Here is a 21,590-nt window from a genome sequence, read left to right on the forward strand (position 1 = left end):
AGAGCGTAGTTCTTGTGTGTTTTATGCTACACTAGGTGCTTAACGCTCATGAAAGAGGACTAATTTGTTCGCTGTAATAGAATGATGTGTAAACAAGTCTCCCTCTAATGAGTATAAATTAGTACTCGACAATCAATTGTCCGGTTTAAATAATTAAAAGAAAATGTGACAAAATGTATTTATAATCCTTACGTTAAACATTTCTATGAAGTTGGAAGTATTATCTCACATTCAGCATTTAAGTTAATGAACAGAAAAAGCAAACAAACATATTTGTGGCATGTTCAGTTCATTATAACATTGTCCTGTCGTGATGACTCATACGCTGACGACATTTTCCAATGTATTGCTTGGATTTCGGGAAATGGTCCACTGTCCCCCATTTGAACATTTCCACAGTTGATCTCACGAAAATAACTGTACTCCATTTCAGTCCTCTGGCCAGGATTAAAATCTTCGCGTTGACCAAGAATGAAAGCTGGGTTCAGGATAAGGAACTGGCTTGCTATAGCTACAGTGCGTCAAAATGAAACTCATACACTAGAGGAAAGCTTGTTTATTTGGAGTTAACAATAAATATAATCATTACTTTATTTTAGTCTTGGTTATGGTTTAACAAATACACATTTCTCTACTAAGGTACAAAGTCAATCAACTCCTACTTCTAGTACTTACTAAGAAAATACATTATTCTTAAACATGCATGAAACAGGTCAAAGTAAAACTCATACTCCTTCAAGTAGTTCCTGAGCGATCTATAATAACACAATAGCTTTAACAGTCAATACTTTGTTGGATACCCTTTAGCACTTCTCACGGCTCTTAAACGGTTAGGCGTAGATTGTACCAACTTTTCGCAGTAAGATGTATCTATATACTTCCATTCTTCACATAAAGCCATTTTCAGACCATCTTGTTCGAAATATGGCGTTTTCTTATCGCCTCTTCCAATTAATGCCGTAGATTTTATATCACTGTCTGGTGACTGTGGAGGTGTCTTGAATACCTTTGGGTAATTATACAGCAGCCACATCCGTACTTTATGAGCTTTGTGCATTGGCTCGTTATCGTAGTACCACTTAAATCGATCAAGTATTCCAAGCTCTTGAGCGCTAGGTCTTAAATATTCTTTCAGTATATTTAGATACACATGTTGATCTATGGTCCCATCAATAAAAGTCAACTCTCCTGGTCCATTAGCTGACATGCACACCCAGACGGTTACATTACCTCCACCATGTTGGACACTTGGACGTAGATTGCTAGGTTTCAACTCCTCATTTGGTTTCCTTCAGACATTAAACTTTCCAACTAATCCGAAGGGATTATATTTACTTTTATCTGCAAAAATAATGGTCTTTAATAAGTCATATTCTTTTTATAAATACTCCTTAACGAAGCTCACCCTTTTTTTCCTATTCATCTTGCTAACAAATGGTCTTTTCTTAGCTATTCGTCCATGCCTGTTACTATTCCTTAGGATAAGTCGAATAGTTTCCGGATGTGCTCTCTTGTTGCTATGTTCCTCAGCCATCACAGCCAGTTTCAGAGCACTAATCGCTGAATTTTTCTTATCTTACTATCCAACGTTCCTCCCCGAGGTTGAAATTTTTTCCTCTCACTTTGTATTTATTTTCAATGCTTCGGGTATTTTTATGTGTATTTATAACGCACTGTACAGTTGCGTGTCTGCTCTATACAAGTTTACCAATTTCTCGAAGTGATTTTCCTCTCTTACTGTGAAAAATAATCAGTTTATCTTTTTTTTCGAAGATTGTCCTCTTTGACGCCCCATGATAGTACCGGAACGTGTCTGTACTTCACAACTGTCCACAACAAACTGAATGTGGTATCGAAACACAAACATACAGCATTTGTACTGCCCTCTTATCTGCCCATATAGGACTGTATGAGTTTCATTTTGACGTGCCCCAGCAGCATATAGACAAAGAATCTCTTTTATCTTGCTAGGTTAAGGGATACGCTAACTATCCTGTGGTAACTTAATAACTCAAGACATACCTTTATTGTTCCACACATAAAATGCGAACATAAATTATTGTCCACATGTTTATTCATAAACACCATACTAGTTACAGTGGTGTACCAGTTTTACTTTGACTCACTGTATGCTTGATGAGTAACTAATGAATGGAAGCCTATATAAGTCTGCACGTCCCTAAGACTTAAGCCTACCACGAAGGAATATGTCAGGATAGCCCATTAAAAATAGGTACACATTTTGTCACACCAGATTTTTTCACCCCAGTGGAAGAAAGACAATCACAAGCACAGGCCAGATTAGTTATAAACCTATGCACTAGTGCAACACCATATTCCAATACGCTATTAGACTAATTTTCACACGCACTGAATGTAACGTGATGCTGACCACAATGCTCCATGGCAAATTAAGTAAAGTAATAAAAAATAACATGATAGACCAGTTTGTGTGACTCAAATGACAAAGCGCTGGCTCCCTGAGCCCAAGTTGCCGGGTTCGTTCTCGGCTCAGATAGGTGTTATTTTAAGCTGATTGAATACGTCAGCCTCGTGTCTATAGATTTAATAGCTCGTCAAGGAATTTTGCAGGATAAAATTCTGGCCCCTCAACGACGTCGAAATCCGTAAAAAGAATTATTGAGACAGAAAGCCATTAACATTAAACAAAGAGAAATATTATATACAATCGAGAAAAATTTGCACATTAGCGTCTTTATTAGCTGTATTACTGAGGTTTTAGATCCGGATTTAGAAATCCGTGCAAAAATAGAGATGGATCGTGCTAGCTTTCTGAAAATAAGGAATCTACTGTGTGGCAGAAGTGTCAGCTTGGGGACACGTCACAACTTCGTCAAATGCAACGTATATTCAGTGCTTCTGTGGGGATGGACTCCGAAATGCAACAACATTAGGAGAATAAATACCTTCGTGATGTGGGTTTTTCGAAGGATGTCACAGATCCCGTAGAATGACTACGTCTCTACAGATGTCGGGGTTAGGCACTGAGGAGGGAACGAATGCTGGTGTATACAATCAAGAAAAGAAAGACAGCTTACCTCAGCATCCGGAAGGAAAGTACTACCTACTAAAATTGGTAATCCAGGTTAAAGTTGATGGTCGTGTTCGAAGGAAACACTCTCGGCTGAGGAACTTACGCGATTGGACAATATTAGATTCGAGGAGACTGATGAGGACAGCCGAACATCGTGCAGGCTTCGCTGTGATTGTGGTGTCATCCTTCAGAAATGGAGAAGGCACAATAAAAACAAGGGTCTTTATGAGATATTCTTCAAAGTACGTAGTAATTGTCCTATATTCCTTCCTCTTCCACTCACACTTACGAGTAAGTAATTAAGGGAGCCGTCACATACCAAAAAGACCATGATAATGTTTTAACGTGTGAAATGCTTGTTATAGACGTGTCTGTCTGTTAGCTCATCAGCCCGAAGCTTGTAATAGATGTATATTATTAATAATGTCGGTCTGAATGGCTTAGACTGTGGAGCGCCTTCCTTCGTGATCAAATCTCTGGGTTCGATTCCTGATTGGTACCTGAAGTTGCCGAAATATGACATTCTCGTGTCATCAGATACACCCGCACGTGAAAGTTCCTGCGGGACAAATTTTTGGCATCTTGCTGTCTCCGAGGGCCATAAAGATAGTTAGTAGAAAGTAAAACCAAAATAATAATAATAATAATAATAATAATAATAATAATGATAATTATATAACGGCCGTTGAAGTGATATAGATTTTAGGAGACAGCGAGTGGTTGTAATTTTCGTCCCGTAGGTGTTCCTGGAATCCAATGACACGGTTCTGTCGCATTCAAACAGCCCCAAATATTTCTGAGCTTAACTCGGGAGTTCAAACCCGTTGATTTTAAAACATAAGTTAAACGAATAGCTGACAGCGTCACTGCACTTAGCTTAGGTAATATTCTGAATTCAAATATACTTTATATTTCATGAAACTGTTATGCCCATCGATACTCAATCTCTAAATACAACACACGGCTCCTTATTCATAAATTTACTTAGCACAGCGGTCGCTCTTTTTTAATCAACTATGTCTTCAAAATATTCACTTTCTGAATTTAACTAACGTGTAGTAATTTCTACCTCGGTCAGAAAAGCAACGGGAAACTACCGCACTCTGTTGAGGATTCCAGCAGTCTCATGACTTAAGATGTAACAAACAACATAATAAAATCGTCCATACCTTTTTGCTCTTCTCTAGTGAGTCCACCAATCTCCTCAGAACACTTCTGTCCTTCATCCCCATAATATCCACTAATGTGGAATAAATCTCTATGAAGGAACTCTAGCGACTTCCTTTTTTGGTACCACGGTCAGTGTCATTAATCGTATAGCCTCCGTAACAGTGAGCAGGCTTTTTGAACTGACCGTCATCAAGGCTCCGTATGACTGAATTTCGATGTTTCCGTTTACTCTAAACTAAGGCTGAGTCTTTAAACTATGTTGTTGATTACGCACTAAACGAATCATCGGAACATGCGGGTAACAGGTGGTCGCTCTGCCCCTACACAATGGTACTGGCTTCACGCATAATATTGTGTGGCGTTATTATCAAGGACAATAACATTTATAACTTTACGCTAAAATGTGAAACTTCTCCATTGAAACATAACTTTCTTGCTATTTGCTTTACGTCGCACCGACACTGATAGGTTTTATGGCGACGATGGGACAGGAAAGGCTTAGGAATGGGAAGGAAGCGGCCGTGGCCTTAATTAAGGTACAGTCCCAGTATTTGTCTGGTGTGAAAATGGGAAACCACGGAAAACCATCTTCAGGGCTGCCGATAGTGGGGTTCGAACCCACTATCTCCCGGATGCGAGCTCACAGATACGCGCCCCTAACCGCGCGACCAACTCGTCCGGTCATAACTTTTTAATATAGGGTTAGGTTCAATTACCGTAAGTTACCTTCAACTGGAAAGCTGGTCAATCAATGTTGGCATCCAATCTATCTCGCGGGTATCAATGTAGTAGCTAATGATCCAGTGGGACAGTCATTAACGCCTCCTGCAAGCTGTTGTGACCAGCGTCATTCAACTTCCGATGATCTCCCTCATTAGTGGACACACGTGCATACGCACCCTGAATACCACAGTACTTATAAAATATACCTGTCTTCGCATTTCCTTCCACACAAAGACATTAAGCACACTGGTTCTTCTAATGACCTTTTATCTTCATAATATTGTTTTCCAACCGTAATTTTATTCTACTTCACAAACAAGTAAGCTGACACTGTCTATTATAAAAGAAATATCATTTTGCGTGATGTACAGTCATAGTCTAAAGAAATGCCTTCTTCCAGACATTTCGTCTAGTTCAAACCCCACCGTCGGCATCTCTGAGGAGGGTTTTCCGTGGATTCCCATTTTCACATCAGGAAAATGCTACGGCTGTGCCTTACTCAAGGCCACGGTCGCTTCCTTCGCCCCTCCAAGCCCTTTTCTATTCCATCGTAGCTGTAAGACTTATCTGTGTCGGTACGACGTAAAACGCATTGTAAATAATTTTTTTTAATGCGTCTATATTGATTTTTTTATTACATGTCTCTTAGCGTTATCTGAGAAACAGCATCGGGAAGTCCCCATACGTTGTTTCCAGTATAAAGTGTGAATTGCGGAGTCATGATGATAACGGCACGCTCAATTGCCTACTGCCATTCAAAATGGAGTTGGGAAGTTTACATTATAATGGCAGGCCCCATTGCCTAATGCGGGGTCACAATGGATTTGGAAAGTTTTCGTTACAATCGCAGGTCCCCTTTCGTACTTCCAGACAGATTACTGTTGAGAAGTTTTTGTTATAATGGCGGGCAACTTGACTACTGCCAGTCTAAATTGAGTTGTCTTGTTACCATTATAATGACAGGCCACTTTTCCTCATGCCTGCCAGCTTACTGCCAGTCACACTGAGTTGGTGAGTTTCCATTAAATAGCAGGCCACTATGCCTAATGCCACTCACATTTTAGATGCGGACACCCGTGCCCACCGCCAAACACAAATCGGGTAGGGGAGTTTAAAAAAAATGCACGCTCCCTTGCCTTCTACAAGTAAAATCGAGAAGGGAATTATTCTTCACAACGGTGGGCTTCCTTACTAATGCCACTTACACAAGAGTTGGAAAATGACTCCATGCCTACTGCCAGTCAAAGTCGATGTGGGGAGTACTGATTACAATAGCAGACACACCCTTTCTCGATCGCTACAAATCGGCATTATTGAATAAACATAGATCGACATACGAAAGTATATGCATGTTTACAATATTGAAGACCTTCATTTACAGATTAACTGCTGCTAATCTGTACCTCATATCGAAAAGGATTGTACCATAAGACGCCGGATTGAGTGGCCTAAATGGCTGGTCCAATGATATCTCATCTATTCATGGGTCACATTGAGTTAGAAACGATGAATTGGGTGAAATTGGGGTAAGATTGTCTCACAATGCATTAATTTTCGTATAATTATGTGACAGCTACAAACATAGCATTTGGCTATGAGGGCCAATGACCATGTAGAATTTGATGATTCCATCTTTCCTATAAGTGATTCAAAGTATGAATTATGCGTGTAAAAAGTGCAAAATTTACTTATAATCGAGAAATACAGCAAATCTAACGTATAAGGGAGAGAGATTCGACAAAACGTCATAGGACCAAAGTTGTAGATCACTCCAAATTGAACGGAGATTGTGCCATCCGTTTTGTGATAGGACTTACCGTTTAGCCAGTGTTGTAACCAAGGTTGAAGTTTACAGAACACAACTTTTATTGCTTCACTTTATGATATTTACACAAATAATTGAAATTTATTTTGAAGCAAAAAGTAATATTGAATCTTGAGAAAAGTCTGTCTTTATACAATATGTACAGGTTTGCAGTCTTTATATACACTTCTATCTTGAAAAGATAGTCTTTGTGAATTGACACGTTGATAGTCGAGAACTATCTGGCACACTAACATAAATGTTTATGAGAGTCTTTGTTTGTTGAAGTGCCTGAATTCCTAAAAAGCAAGTTCAATTGATTGAAGAAATTCCACCTAGCGAAACTAAGGGAGCTTGCATAAGTTAGGGAATGAAAATGGCTTGTAAAAGAATTACGGAACATAGGCAGCGGAAACAGGTAAGGGAGCGGTGACCAGAGGTGAAACCTCGTACTGCCAGAAATTCAGTCCACCTGGTCGAAGCACATTTTCAAGAGGAGTAGCCTCCGTGCTCGACGTAGGGTGTATTCTGGAGCTGGACACCGGGGCAAGTGGCCAGTTGAGCAGGCAGGGAGCTCCTATTTATAGTACACTCGATGGTCAGGCACGCGCACTGAGGGCTGCGCGTCGAAGCTGGCAGAATGATACACAGGCGCGCGTGCAGCTGGCTGGTGGAGCGAGAAAGGGAGCGCCGGACATACAACACCCTCCCCTCCTAAATGCGCCGGTACGGCGTGAAACGGCGGCGGCGCTGGCGGCGACTGCGATGCTGGGGCGGAGCTGCTGATATCTCTGTTGTATTGTCTGGAGCTGGAACTGGGCGGAGTGGCGCTGTCTCGTCCTGAAAGGAACCCATTGTTATTAAATGATCTAAAGCGCGTTCAGCAATAGATTTATCAGGTTTAGCAATAGCATCAATAGCTGGACAGGGGCGGTAGCGTAGACGTATCTGATCTTGATGGCGGCAGATACGTTTCTCCGTAGTCTGTATCTCGTAGAGACGATGACCCAAAGATCTGCAGATGACTCCAGGTATCCAGAGTGGGTTGGATTTGAATGTCCTGGTGTAGACCTTGTCGTTGAGGGAGAACTTCGTTGGTGAGGTCTTATGCTGGGTCGGAAGAGGCTGTAACAGAGAAAGTAAAGTTCTGTGAGGTCGTCCATGGAGCTTCTGTGCAGGAGTGATATTATCAGCGCCTGGTAGAGTTCTGTAGTTGTTTAAGAGTTGGAGCAAGGCTTGGTCTTTGGTTAAGCCTGAAGAGACAGCTTTCTTCATACTTCTTTTAAATGTTTGAACGAAGCGTTCAGCTTCACCATTAGATTGAGGGTGAAAAGGTGGTGCTAGGATATGACGAATGCCATTATGTGTACAAAAGTTCTGAAAAGCAGTAGCTGTAAATTGAGGTCCGTTGTCCGAAATGAGTACTTGCGGTAAACCTTCTGTAGTAAAGATTTTCTGGAGAGCACGAATGGTAGCTTCGGTTGTAGTAGTCGAATGCATATCCACTACATATGGAAAGTTTGACAGTGAATCGATGACTATTAACCACATGGAATTGAGGAAAGGACCTGCGAAATCGATGTGAACTCGTTCCCATGGAGTAGTAGCAGGAGGCCATGAAGCAAGATCAGAAGACGGGGCGTTCTGATTCGTTTGACATTGCTCACAATGACGTATTAGCTTTTCGATGGCGGCATCAATACCGGGCCAGTAGCAGTGTTGACGAGCGAGTTGCTTTGTTCTGGAGATACCCCAATGGCTTTGGTGTAATAATTCGAGAACTTTTTTCTGTAGGCTAAGTGGGATAACCACTCGGAAGATGGTGCCTGCTTCTAGTAGTACAACTCCGGCACGAGTCGTGAGACGATGCTGCATACGATGATAAGGTGCCAGGTGGGCAGGAAGTGTGCTCTGAAGAGGCCAACCGTTGCGGATGTAAGTACGTACAGTAGCAAGTGTACTGTCCTTATCCGTAGCTTTAGCTATGCAGGTAGCATCAATAGGAAAACTGGATACAGTATCTTCAAGTTCTATGTCCAACTGAAGACATTCAGATTCTTGAGAATCGAAGGCAGTATCAGGACCAACGGGTAAGCGGGAGAGGGCATCAGCATTACAATGCTGGGATGTGGCTCGATATACAATCTGATAGGAATAATCAGAAAGGAACATGGACCATCTTTGAAGCTTTCTGAGGGAATTCTCTGGGATCTTATTACCAGGATGGAATAAGTGTACGAGAGGCTTATGATCGGTAATGATCAGGAAATGGTTGCCATAAAGATATTCATTGAAACGGCGAATACCAAAGATGATGGCTAAAGCTTCTTTCTCTATCTGGGAGTATCGACGTTGATGGTCATTAAGTGTTTTCGAAGCGAAGGCGATGGGGCGTTCTTGTCCATGACGATCCTTCTGGGATAGAACGGCACCGACACCGTAGTCTGAAGCGTCAGTAGCTAGCGTGATGATCTTGTCGGGCTGAAAATGAGTGAGTTGTATAGCTTGAATTAAGGCGTTGTTGATTGTTGTCCATGCCTGTTGGCATTGCGGAGTCCACTGAAACTTAACACCTTTTTTACGTAGAGCGTTTAATGGAGCTGCCACTGTAGCGAAGCGTGGAATGAACTTATTATAATAGTTCGCTTTGCCTATGAAGGACTGAAGCTGCTTGAGGTTCTGAGGTGCTGGCATGTTTACTATCGCTGAGACATTCTGTACACTAGGACGAATTCCATTCTTATCAAGTATATGTCCGAGGTAGTGAACTTGAGGCTGAAAGAAGGTACATTTAGCGAGATTCGCTCGTAGGCCATTGTCTTTCAATTTCTGGAGAAGAAGGCGGAGATTGGTGAGATGTTCCTGATGATCTTTTCCAGTAACAATAATATCATCCAGGTAGTTAGCACAACCGGGAATTGAGGCGGTGAGTTGAGCCAAATAGCGCTGAAAAATAGCCGCTGAGGATGAAATACCGAATGGGAGCCGCTGGAGCTGGAGCAGTCCGAGAGGAGTGTTGAGTGTGAGAAATTTCTTAGATTCTTCATCTAAAAGTAGCTGGAGATATGCTTCTTTAAGATCAACTCGAGAGAAGAATTGTCCACCAGAGAGACGACGGAATAAGTCTTCTGGACGTGGAATAGGAAAGATATCGGTTTCGAGTTGTGCGTTGACTGTAGATCGAAAATCGCCACAAAGTCGAACATTACCATCAGGTTTCTTGATTACCACGAGTGGAGTAGCCCATTGACTAGAAGTAACTGGTACTACAATTCCAGTTTGTATCCATCTTTCTAATTCTTTCGTGACCTGGTCTTGAAGTGCTATGGGTACTGGACGTGCTTTGAGAAAGCGAGGCTTAGCTCCAGATTTCAGCTGTATGTGAGCTGTATAGTCTTTTGCTGTTCCGAGCTGAGAGTCGAAGACTTCAGGAAACTGCGCTAGGAGAGCGGTAACGTCAGAAGTAGGATGCAATGTAGATACGACGTTAATGTTGTCATGTATCTGGAAACCAAATAAGTTAAATAGATCCATGCCCATAATGTTTGATGCAGTGTAGTTGTTAACTACGAGAAGAGGAATGGCCTTCTGAATTCCTTTATAAGTAGCCTGAAGCTTAATTTGACCTTTGATGTCAATTTTCTTCTTGTTAAATGTCACTAGCTGGATGTCAGCTGGAGAGCATGAAGGTGAACCTAAGTCGTGGTAGGTAGTCAGGTTAATAATAGAGACAGGTGATCCAGTGTCTAATTGAAAATCGACAGATCGATCAGAGAATGAGAGAGGAATGATGATTTTGTGAGAATCCTTTGTGGGAAGAATAAGATTGATCTGATCAACTTCCATGTCTTGGCGGGGCTGTATATGCTTCCGGCGCGCTGCAGTAGTCTTAGCAGGGTGGAGCGAACTTTGACAGACAGTCTGAATGTGTCCAAGTTTATTACATCGTTTACAAGTAGCTTTGAAAAAACGACAGTCACGACGTTCATGATGCTTGAAACAGCCTCGGCAGGAAGGCAGGAGTTTCGAGGTGCTTTTAGAATTGGGCTTCCGTGTAGCATTACGAGAGGGAACCTGGCGAGAATGCTTGGTGGAGAGCGCCTTATCCGTACGGTTCACTGTAGTAGAGGACTTGCGGGCCTGAGGCGAGACTTGTGCAACTTCGTGTGGAGAAGCTATGGCTGCGGCAGTCTTGGTAGTAAGCTCATAAACCGTAGCAATACGCTGGACGTCTTCTAAAGAAGGGTTACTCTGCTTGACAGCGTCAAAACGTATTTTGTCTTCAGGAGTATGTAAAATTATCATGTCCCGAATGAGAAAATCAGTGTAGGATGAACCACAACCGTCCTTGGAGCAGATGAACTGGCAGGGTTTAGCTAGACCACGCAATTCAGTTATCCATTCAGTATGTGTCTGATGGGGTTGCTTTCTGCACTGAAAAAATTTATAGCGAGCAGCCACTATGTGAGGAGCTTTGGCATAGTGTTCCGTGAGACGGGCCAAGAGCTGCGTGAAGGGTACCTCAGATAAGTGTTCTTCTGGACTTAATTTACGTAGTAATTCACACGTAGCATTGCCAACCGAACTAAGAAATAGTGCGCGGCGGCGTTGATCGTCTGTGACAGAATGGCAGATGAAATGCTGTTGCAAGCGGGCTAAATAAACTGACCATTCTTCCTTAGCCGGATCAAAAGCAGAGAACGGAGGAATAGCTGATGGCTGTGTAGAGACAGAAATAGCTTGAATAGCCTGAATTAATGCTGCCTGTTGTTGTTGCATAAACTGTTGTTGTTGTTGCTGTAAGGCTTGGAAAACCGTAGCGAGTTGTTCCGCAGTAGCCATTGCGAGATGCGTGCAAGAAATAGTAAGGTAAGCTGTGTGTCAGAACTGGTTGGAGTGTCGTTGTTGTTTAGCACGTCGCCGTAGAGTTGACAACTGGGCCCGTTGAATTGTAGTGTTGGTTTCGTGTTTACCTCGTCGCTATAGAGTTGGCAACTGGGGCCGAAGAATTGGAGTGGGTGCTTTTTACCTCGTCGCCATAGAGTTGTGTTGTAACCAAGGTTGAAGTTTACAGAACACAACTTTTATTGCTTCACTTTATGATATTTACACAAATAATTGAAATTTATTTTGAAGCAAAAAGTAATATTGAATCTTGAGAAAAGTCTGTCTTTATACAATATGTACAGGTTTGCAGTCTTTATATACACTTCTATCTTGAAAAGATAGTCTTTGTGAATTGACACGTTGATAGTCGAGAACTATCTGGCACACTAACATAAATGTTTATGAGAGTCTTTGTTTGTTGAAGTGCCTGAATTCCTAAAAAGCAAGTTCAATTGATTGAAGAAATTCCACCTAGCGAAACTAAGGGAGCTTGCATAAGTTAGGGAATGAAAATGGCTTGTAAAAGAATTACGGAACATAGGCAGCGGAAACAGGTAAGGGAGCGGTGACCAGAGGTGAAACCTCGTACTGCCAGAAATTCAGTCCACCTGGTCGAAGCACATTTTCAAGAGGAGTAGCCTCCGTGCTCGACGTAGGGTGTATTCTGGAGCTGGACACCGGGGCAAGTGGCCAGTTGAGCAGGCAGGGAGCTCCTATTTATAGTACACTCGATGGTCAGGCACGCGCACTGAGGGCTGCGCGTCGAAGCTGGCAGAATGATACACAGGCGCGCGTGCAGCTGGCTGGTGGAGCGAGAAAGGGAGCGCCGGACATACAACAGCCAGGAAATACTTCGAAACGAAGGTCTGCACCACCATTAGAATTGCCTCGATATTTCGATATTCTTCGGGTGAAAATTTTAAAATTTAAAATTCTTGGAAGTTTTCCGTCAGTTACAGGATAAAACTTAAAATTTTGGCAAATTTCACTTTTGTAGCTCGTTTGGCAGATTGTGCCGCATTCTTGATTTGGGGGAGGGCGGTAAAATTAAGACTTTCAGGAAACTAAAGCCGAAAATATGCATATGGTAATTATTACCCTTCGCCAAAATAGTCAATGTACAGACACACGGGTGTTACGATTTCATTTGTATGGATAGATAAGGAATCTGCTCCACATACAACACATTTGGGCTATGTTCGCTGGACTTAGCCTGAAAACCCGACCGTTCATAATATCTCCCTTATTAATCCTCCTATCGAAATAATTCACATGAGAAAAGAGTTTTAGAAATTGATTTCCATTAAGGATGGTAGATATCCATTAATTTTGGATGTGCGTATTTTGAGGGAGTGCAAAATGATGATTTCGGTTTCGAATAAACCCCCAGTAAATTTATGTATTCAGAAATAATATTGGCCCTAAAACTTACTCAAGGACAGGTGGATTCTAATTATCAAGTTTGGTAGAAATATATACAGTAGTTTTCAGGTTCTAAGAACTCAGACAAACAAACAAACAGACAGACAAACCGACAAACACTAAAGCTAAAAAAATTTGCAGATGGTCATTATTACACTTGAAACGGATAACTGTAGGAAAATGTCGCCAAAATAGTCAATGTACAGACACACGGTCTTTACGATTTTATTTATATGGATAGATTACCTGTTGTCCATGTGATGGCTCGAATGACTCTCTGACCAAGAAAACCTGTTTACTGAAAATGTAGCCGCCATTTTGGACGAAATGCGTAAAAGATGAGTTTCTTCAGATCACACATATTTAGCCCGAAAGTCTTTAGTTCAACAATTAGGAATATCAGAGATTACTATATTTACCAAATCTCTATACTCTGCGCTGTATTCTAAATCAGTTCTATAGTCCCATGCATTTGATAATTAATATAATCCCACAACTATGCGATATAACCTGTACCCGGTTTCACATACTAAAGACCTACGTAGTCAGATCAAGACCATATATATCGTTTCTAACCATAGAAATGGTACTTTCAGGCTAGGTGGGTCTTACCGTGGCTGGAGATGCTTTTGCTTTTGCTAGTGGCTTTACGTCGCGCCGACATAGATAGGTCTAATGGCGACGATGGATTAGGAAAGGCCTAGGAGTCGGAAGGAAGTGGCCGTAGCCTTAACTAAGGTACAGCCCAGCATTTGCCTGGTGTGAAAATGGGAATCCACGGGAAACCATCTTCAGGGCTGCCGACAGTGGGATTCGAACCCACTATCTCCCGGATGCAAGTTTACAGCCGCGCGCCCCTAACCGCATGGCCAGCTCACCCGGTGGCTGGAGATGGAAAGAAAATCTACTATGGGAGGAGGATCGAAATTGTCGATCATGAAGAAATACTGTACCATAGTGCCATAGAATATACTACATTACATAAAGATACCGAAACTACAAATATCCGTTAGTGTTCTTTGTAATGGAGTAAGAACACAAAATGAATGGAAATGAAAAGCTATAATCTGTTTTCCAGTCAATGACCGGGTCAGGGATGGGATGAATGAAGCCCCCAACTTGCGGCGAGGTTAGGAATTGTGCCGGCTGCCGAGACCTGTCGCACTCCTCTGGGAGATAATAGATAAATCTCACCAAAAGTCTATTGGAATTGAGAAAAACCTAGATATCGCACTGCAGTGAACAACAATTTGGTTTCTACCATTTTAACAGAGGATTCCTCCAGCTGTCTTGATATCACAGCTCAGAGCGAGATTCTAATTCTACACACACCGCTTGGTTGAAGCTAGGTATGGTAATGAGGACTGGAATCTCAGCATAAAGCCTGAACTAATGAGAATCTTTCTGCAACTGTAGTTTGATCCCGGGAAATCGAGCAACATTAAAATCACGGTTGAGGCGCTGTCCTTCTGAGGCAAACTTTGCAGGTTCGAACCTGGCTCAGTCCGGTGGTATTTGAAGGTACTCAAATTCGTCAGCTTTGTGTCGGTAGATTTACTGGCATGTAAAAGAAATCCTGCGGGACAAAATACCAACACATCGGCGTCTCCGGAAACCGTAAAAGTGGTTAGTGGGACGTAAAGCAATTATTATTATTATTATTATTATTCTTGTTTTCGAATAGGTCTACTATGGACCACGTTAAGCATCATTCATTTACGGTTCTTCCTCTTTCGATCGGCCCAGTACTTCTTCATCCTTTCGGAGTGGGCTTCTTTACGTTCTCGTGACCAGTTGTTGCCGGTCCGTTTTTTGCTACTTTGATCTTGGAATCCCTTAATTTTATTGATGATTTTTCTGTATTCCTGTCTGTTGTATACTGCCTGATGTGATATATTATTTTCCTCCATATCCTCCTTGACCCCTTTAAGCCAGCTAGTTTGTGTCTTCCTGTTCTCCATGTATTCCAGAATTCGCTTGGCTGTTCTCTCTGGTGGCATTCTTTTAATGTGTCCGTAGAAGCAGAGTCTTCTCTTCTTGAAGGATGTTGTGATTTTTTCGGTCCTTTATTATTATTATTATTATTATTATTATTATTATTATTATTATTATTATTATTATTATTATTATTATTATTAAAATGAATGAAGACTGCAAATATATTCGAGAGGAGGTCGGTCTCTGTTTACTTGATTCCAAAGGTAGCAATTCGATCACGGTATATCTCGTACACAGTGAAATAACCAACAATCACTAATAAAGTCGCCAAAGGAGCCATAATGTTTAGCAACGACGTTAAAAATATTGATTATTGTAATCAGAGACACTTCCTGTGTACAAGCGAGAAATCAGACGGAAAGGAGGAAGTTTAGAGGTTATTGATCCGAACGGCGTTAATTTATTCCTAGTCAAATCCGACTACACTTCAGTTCACCTGAATTGAGAAACCGAATAATGTAGAACTCTTACTGTAGCTTAAGAACAGTGCTGCTAATTGTTACTGCAAGACAGTCATCATTGGCGACAACTTTTAATATTCCTCCTGATCATTTAATATAATGAGCAGTGTACCTTAGCTACGACATTTTCGTTTCCTGTGTCCAAAGTCCCGGGGTTGAACTGGACAGCAGTAGTGAAGTATGTTAAGTACGAGAGAGTAATGTCAGGAGAAAGGTAGCCTCATAGTGTTATACTACCCTTAAGAATTCAAGGAATTATATTATTATTATTATTATTATTATTATTATTATTATTATTATTATTATTATTATTATTACTATTATTATTATTATTATTATTATTATTATTATTATTATTATTATTATTATTATTATTATTATCACATCCATTTAGGAAAGCTCCGTTTGTGCGGGTAACATAATGGGCTAACTCGGTCTAAGTAAGGAGTCACCCTCTTGAATGGGAAACTATACAGATATTTACAAATATTTACAACAAAAATAATTACGACATACAAAATGTTACAATAAATGTGCACAGATGATGTCCCTAAACAACTTTTTATCTCCCCGGTTTGGGAATCTCTCCTTCAGTTTTACCGAAACTGCGACCTGGAACTTCATGCTGTTTGGCGTAACTCAGAAGAAAAGTCGTTCCTTGAAACTTTATCACAATGTGGCAGGTGCATTCTGTAGTTCAACGTAGGTGTGATGATGCAGATGTAATGCGGCCAGAGATGTGAAAGCTTTTCAGAATTATTATTATTATTATTATTATTATTATTATTATTATTATTATTATTATTATTGTTCCGGAAATTGCTGTGGAACAGCAGAAGTGAAAGAAGGTGCCAGGGTGAATGGGTCTAACTACAAGGCCGAGATATGAATTAAAATTGCATTAAAGGTTTTATTTTCGAAAATAGCAAAACAATTTTCACATAGAATTTCAAAATTCAGCAAATAACAACAAGTCAACAAATAACCGACAATCAGGTACAAGACCAGGAAAGCCAAGATTTAGAGAACTTAACAATCTGGGCTTCAAGCCCCAATTTTTACATTTTCTGAGCTCTCAGCTCACAACCACATATTTACCAATGGGCAGAAAACCCCTCCATGCATGGAGCACTTACTCCCAACTTTGAATATCAAGCCTCTCTGAGGCACGTTTACCTCAAATAAAAGAGCTGATCCGCTCTCAATTTTCTGAGCCTATTAAAGGCCATAACAGACTTTACTATTAACTGCCCTCAAGGCACAACTTACAAGGAAACAGGGATATCTTGTACCCAACCTACTGGGCCTTAGCAGAAAAGAACAGGTTAAGTAAATGGCCCAAAAAACAAAGATGAATGGAGGCATGTACTTGCACTCCTACATGAAACTTCCTAAAACCTAAGAGGCACTAGGCCGATGAAACAGGGGCTAATCCCAAACTATGGAGGTGACTCGTATAAGAAAATTATAAGACATTACAGAAAGGAAGAAAACCAGTTACAAAACGTAGTCAACTCCAATCAATATGAAGGGGAGCTCGAGAGGGTAAAGCACTCTATCCCCGAATTGCAGTTACAGATTTTAATGAAGTTTTTACATCAAACGACAAAGAAAAATTACATGTCGGCATGTCGGAAAGATAGTTTACATTGTAAAGGGGATTCGGACCTTTCCCAAGGGTTAAGAAGCTGCTGAGCTACCAAGAAATAAAGATGTTAAATGGCCATTACCTTATTGAAGAGCTGCTGCCTGATGAAAGAGGCTCTTTCCGTCTCCTGCTACATGTCCATACACTAGGTTATAAGTTGATGAAGTGCCGAGAGACAAGAAAATCAGCAGTTTTTATACCCTCGGGGAAGATTCGAGACCTTTCATGAATAATTAAGACACACCCACAGGCGTTTATTGGCTACAGTACACAGTTACACACAAAATTGAAGCAGAAGAAGAAGAAGAAGAAGAAGACGAAGACGAAGAAGAAGAAGAAGAAGAAGAAGAAAGACACGATTGGTCAAAAAATAATTACAGAAATAAGTGATTGGCTAACTTCAAAACTGGCGGAAAGAAAAGATTAATATTGCCAACCCACAAATGAAAAACGAAATTTAGTAATAAGAAAACTTATGAGTACAAAATATCTTCAAGAAAGTTCCCTCACTTCGCACCAGGGTGCATGATCATAGATTTTTTTTGTAGAGACATCTATGAGACAATGTACAAACTTCTTGATCAATGGAAAACAAAACAAGTTGAAATCCACACAGTATTGACAACTTCGTAATCACAAAATTTACGGTAGTGACATCTTCTGAGGAACTTATGAGTTGATCCAGTTTTTAAACTTCAGAGTTTCTCCTGTAGAGGAGGATTTATTGGCGCAAGCTTTAAAACTGCGGCGTAGGGGTGTACCGTCCGGTACAATTATTATTATTACTATTACTAAAGGGATAATAGTACAAATTATTAGCAAACGATTGTAAAATTAGGAATGCAAGGAAGAGGAAATGTAAACTACAAAAGAATACCATAGAGCTGGAAAAATATGGCATCTATATAAATAACATCGTAACGACCGTGTGTCTTTACATTGATTATTTTGTCGAAATTTCTGTACAGTTATCCGTTTCAGATGTAATAATGACCATCCGTTTATTTTTTTGCTTTGGTGTATTTGTCTGTTTATCTGTTTGTCTATAACGTTAAAACTACTGGAGATATTTCTACCAAACTTCATGTTTGAAATCCACCTGTCCTTGGGTTTCAGGGCCAATATTGTTTCTAAATCCCTGAACTGTGTGGGGGTTTATACGAAACCGAGATTTTGTACTCCCGCAAAATATACACAACCAAACTTAATGGAAATCTACCTGCCTTAATGGAAATCGATTTCTAAATCATTTTTCTCATGTGCATCATCTCGATACGAGAATTAATAAGGGAGATATCATTAACGCACTTGTTTTCGACACAAGTCCCACCGGACTTAACTCAAGAGCGGGTGCGTGTAAAGCGTATTTCTTATAAATTGAAAACTACGGCAGACATTTCAACCAAACTTCATATTCAGCATCCACATGTCCAAAGAAAAGTTTTAGGTCCATACCATGTCAAATTCCGGAATGGACTGAGGGATTATAGGGAACCGAAACAGTGATTTTACTCTCCTACAATATATACAAGACCAACCTGACTGGAAATCGACCAACCCTGTTGAAAATGTATTTCTAAAACTTTTTTTCTCATGTACATTCTTTTGACTGGAGGATTAATAAGGGAGATATCATGAACGGTCTGTTTTGCGGACGTAGCCCTAAAGGTGTTGTACATACTGCAGGTTCCTTATCTATATAAATAAAATCTTAACGAGCGTGTGTCTGTACAGTGTCCTTTTTTGGCTAAATTTTCGCACAGTTATCCGTTTCAAGTGAAATAACCGCCATCTGCATATTTGTTAGCTTTAGTTTCCTGAGAGTCCTCATTATTTACTGCCCACTGCCCCCTCCGCCACCAAAGCACGATCGAAGCACAATCTGCCAGAAAAGCTAGAAAATTGAAATTTGGCAAAATTCTATGTCTTGGCCTGTAATCGACAGAAATCTTCCAAGATCTTTAAATATTTCAATTTTGCCCCTCCCTCCAAATATCGGAATATTGAGGCAATTAATGTCGGTGCAGACCTTCTTTTCGAGGTATTTCGCGGCTAAACGGTAAGTCTTGTCACAAAACGGATGGCACAATCTGAGTTCAATTTGAAGTGGTATACAACTTCGGTCCTATGACGTTTCGTCATATCTCTATGCTTTATATGTCCAATTTGTCTATTTCTCGATTATACCGACATTTTGCTCTTTGTATACCGGTACGTATAACTCGTAGTTCGAATCACTTATACGAAAGGTAGGATCAGTTAATTGTACACGAACATGGCCCACCAAGTATCCATACGTGAGCCATATTCCACGTTTGTAACTGTTATGTTAGTACCCAAAAGCAATGCAATGCGAGAAAATCTTACCCAAACTTCATCCTATTCAATGTTTCTAACTCAATTTCACCCGTAAATACGTAGATGAGACAGGAGAAAATTTCTTGAGGCCGGCCATTAAGACCGCTAAATGAGGCGTCGTGTAGTACAATCCGTTTGTCGATATGATGCAGCAGTTAATCTGTAAATGAAGGTGTGCAATATTGTAAACATGCATATACTTCGTATGTCGATCTATTCATTGAAGTCGATTTGTAGCGATGTAGAAAGGATGTGTTTGCCAATATAATTAATATTTTACATCGATAGTGACTCTCGGCAGGAGGGCGTCTGCTATTGTAATCATTATTCTCCACATCGACTTTGAATGGCAGTAAGAATGGGATCCCTCTCGAACTCCTTTGTAACTAGCATAAACAAGGAAGGACTACAATTGTAATTAATAACACCCTTCTCAATTTGACTGGCAGAAGTCAAGGGAGCATGCATTCTTTTCAAAACTCCCCTAACCGATTGTGTTTGAGAGTAAGCATGTGTGTCCGCCATTATAAACAAATTTACCAATCTGAAATGTGACTGGCATTAAGCAGAGTGGCCTTGCTATTATAATGGAAACTCACCAATTCGGTGTGACTGACATTAAGAAAAGGGACCTGTCATTATAATGATAACAGCACAACTCAATTTTGACTGACAGTTTAGAAGGTGCCAGCTATTATAATAAAAACTCCTGAACTGCAATCTGTCTGATAGTAGAAAAGGGCGCCTGCCATTGTAATGAAAACTCTCCAAATCGATTGTGACCGCGCAGTATATAATGGGGCCTACCATTATAATGAAGACTTGCCCACTCGATTGTAAATGGCAGTAGGCAAGTGAGCCTGTCGTTGCCATCACAACACCGCAACTCGCAATTTATACATTGAAAACAACGTATGGGAACCTCCCCTGCTGTTTCTGGATAACGGTAAGAGGCATGCAATTTAAAAAGAAATATTATTCACTGCATGTACAGTAATTTACCTCCATATCCACATACAACATAGAGTAAGGTAGCGAAGTACGGGTACATTTGCTAGTCGTATACTAAAATTGGAGTGAAAGTATACTTGTTACACGGCTAGTTTTCAGTGATAACAAGCAAGAAACCTCGTCTTTTGAAATAAACCAAGTGTGTAATTGCGTGTGTGCAAAGAAGGAAGGTTGGTGCAATCTTGAAAGGCTATCTTCAACAGTTTCCTCTCTACTCTAAGCGATGAAAATCTAATTCCTTGTTAATGCTGAATCTGTCTATCAGGATAAATGTGAGACCGATGGTAATTCACGAAGTGAATTGATCACTTTCATTTTATTCACAACATTCGTCGCAAGTTTAACTCTGCCAGATAAGTCTTCTTCTTCTTTTTCTTCTTCTTCTTCTTCTTCTTCTTCTTCTTCTTCTTCTTCTTCTTCTTCTTCTCTTTCCTGATCTTTCTTCCAATTTATCGAAGACAGCACTTGCCCTGGATGTGGCCCCGGTTTTATAACCGGAGTACTGTACATTCCTGATGCTAATCCTATGTAAAGGGATGTATTCACAGATGTGTGTTTCTGAGATGGTTAGTAGTGTGGAGTGTTGAAGAGAAGTGTATTAACAAGAACAAAGAAGGAATTAATTCTTCAAAGTTAAAGTTCCCTGCAACCTCATGAAGATAATGTTGCCATAAGAAATCCTTTGTGCATGTTATTATTATTATTATTATTATTATTATTATTATTATTATTATTATTATTATTATTATTATTATTATTATTATTATTATTATTATTATTTCTGGTACTATTATTTAGAGCTTCGATCATGTTATGGAGAAAACAGGATACAGAACATAGAGTAACAATAATGATAACTATAATAATAATAATACCGGGCGAGTTGGCCGTGCGCGTAGAGAGCTTGCACCCGGGAGATAGTAGGTTCGAATCCCACTATCGGCAGCCCTGAAGATGGTTTTCCGTGGTTTCCCATTTTCACAGCAGGCAAATGCTGGGGCTGTACCTTAATTAAGGCCACGGCCGCTTCCTTCCAACTCCTAGGCCTTTCCT

This window comes from Anabrus simplex, chromosome 1 (assembly GCF_040414725.1).
Source record: "Anabrus simplex isolate iqAnaSimp1 chromosome 1, ASM4041472v1, whole genome shotgun sequence".
Classification (NCBI taxonomy): Eukaryota; Metazoa; Arthropoda; class Insecta; order Orthoptera; family Tettigoniidae; genus Anabrus; species Anabrus simplex.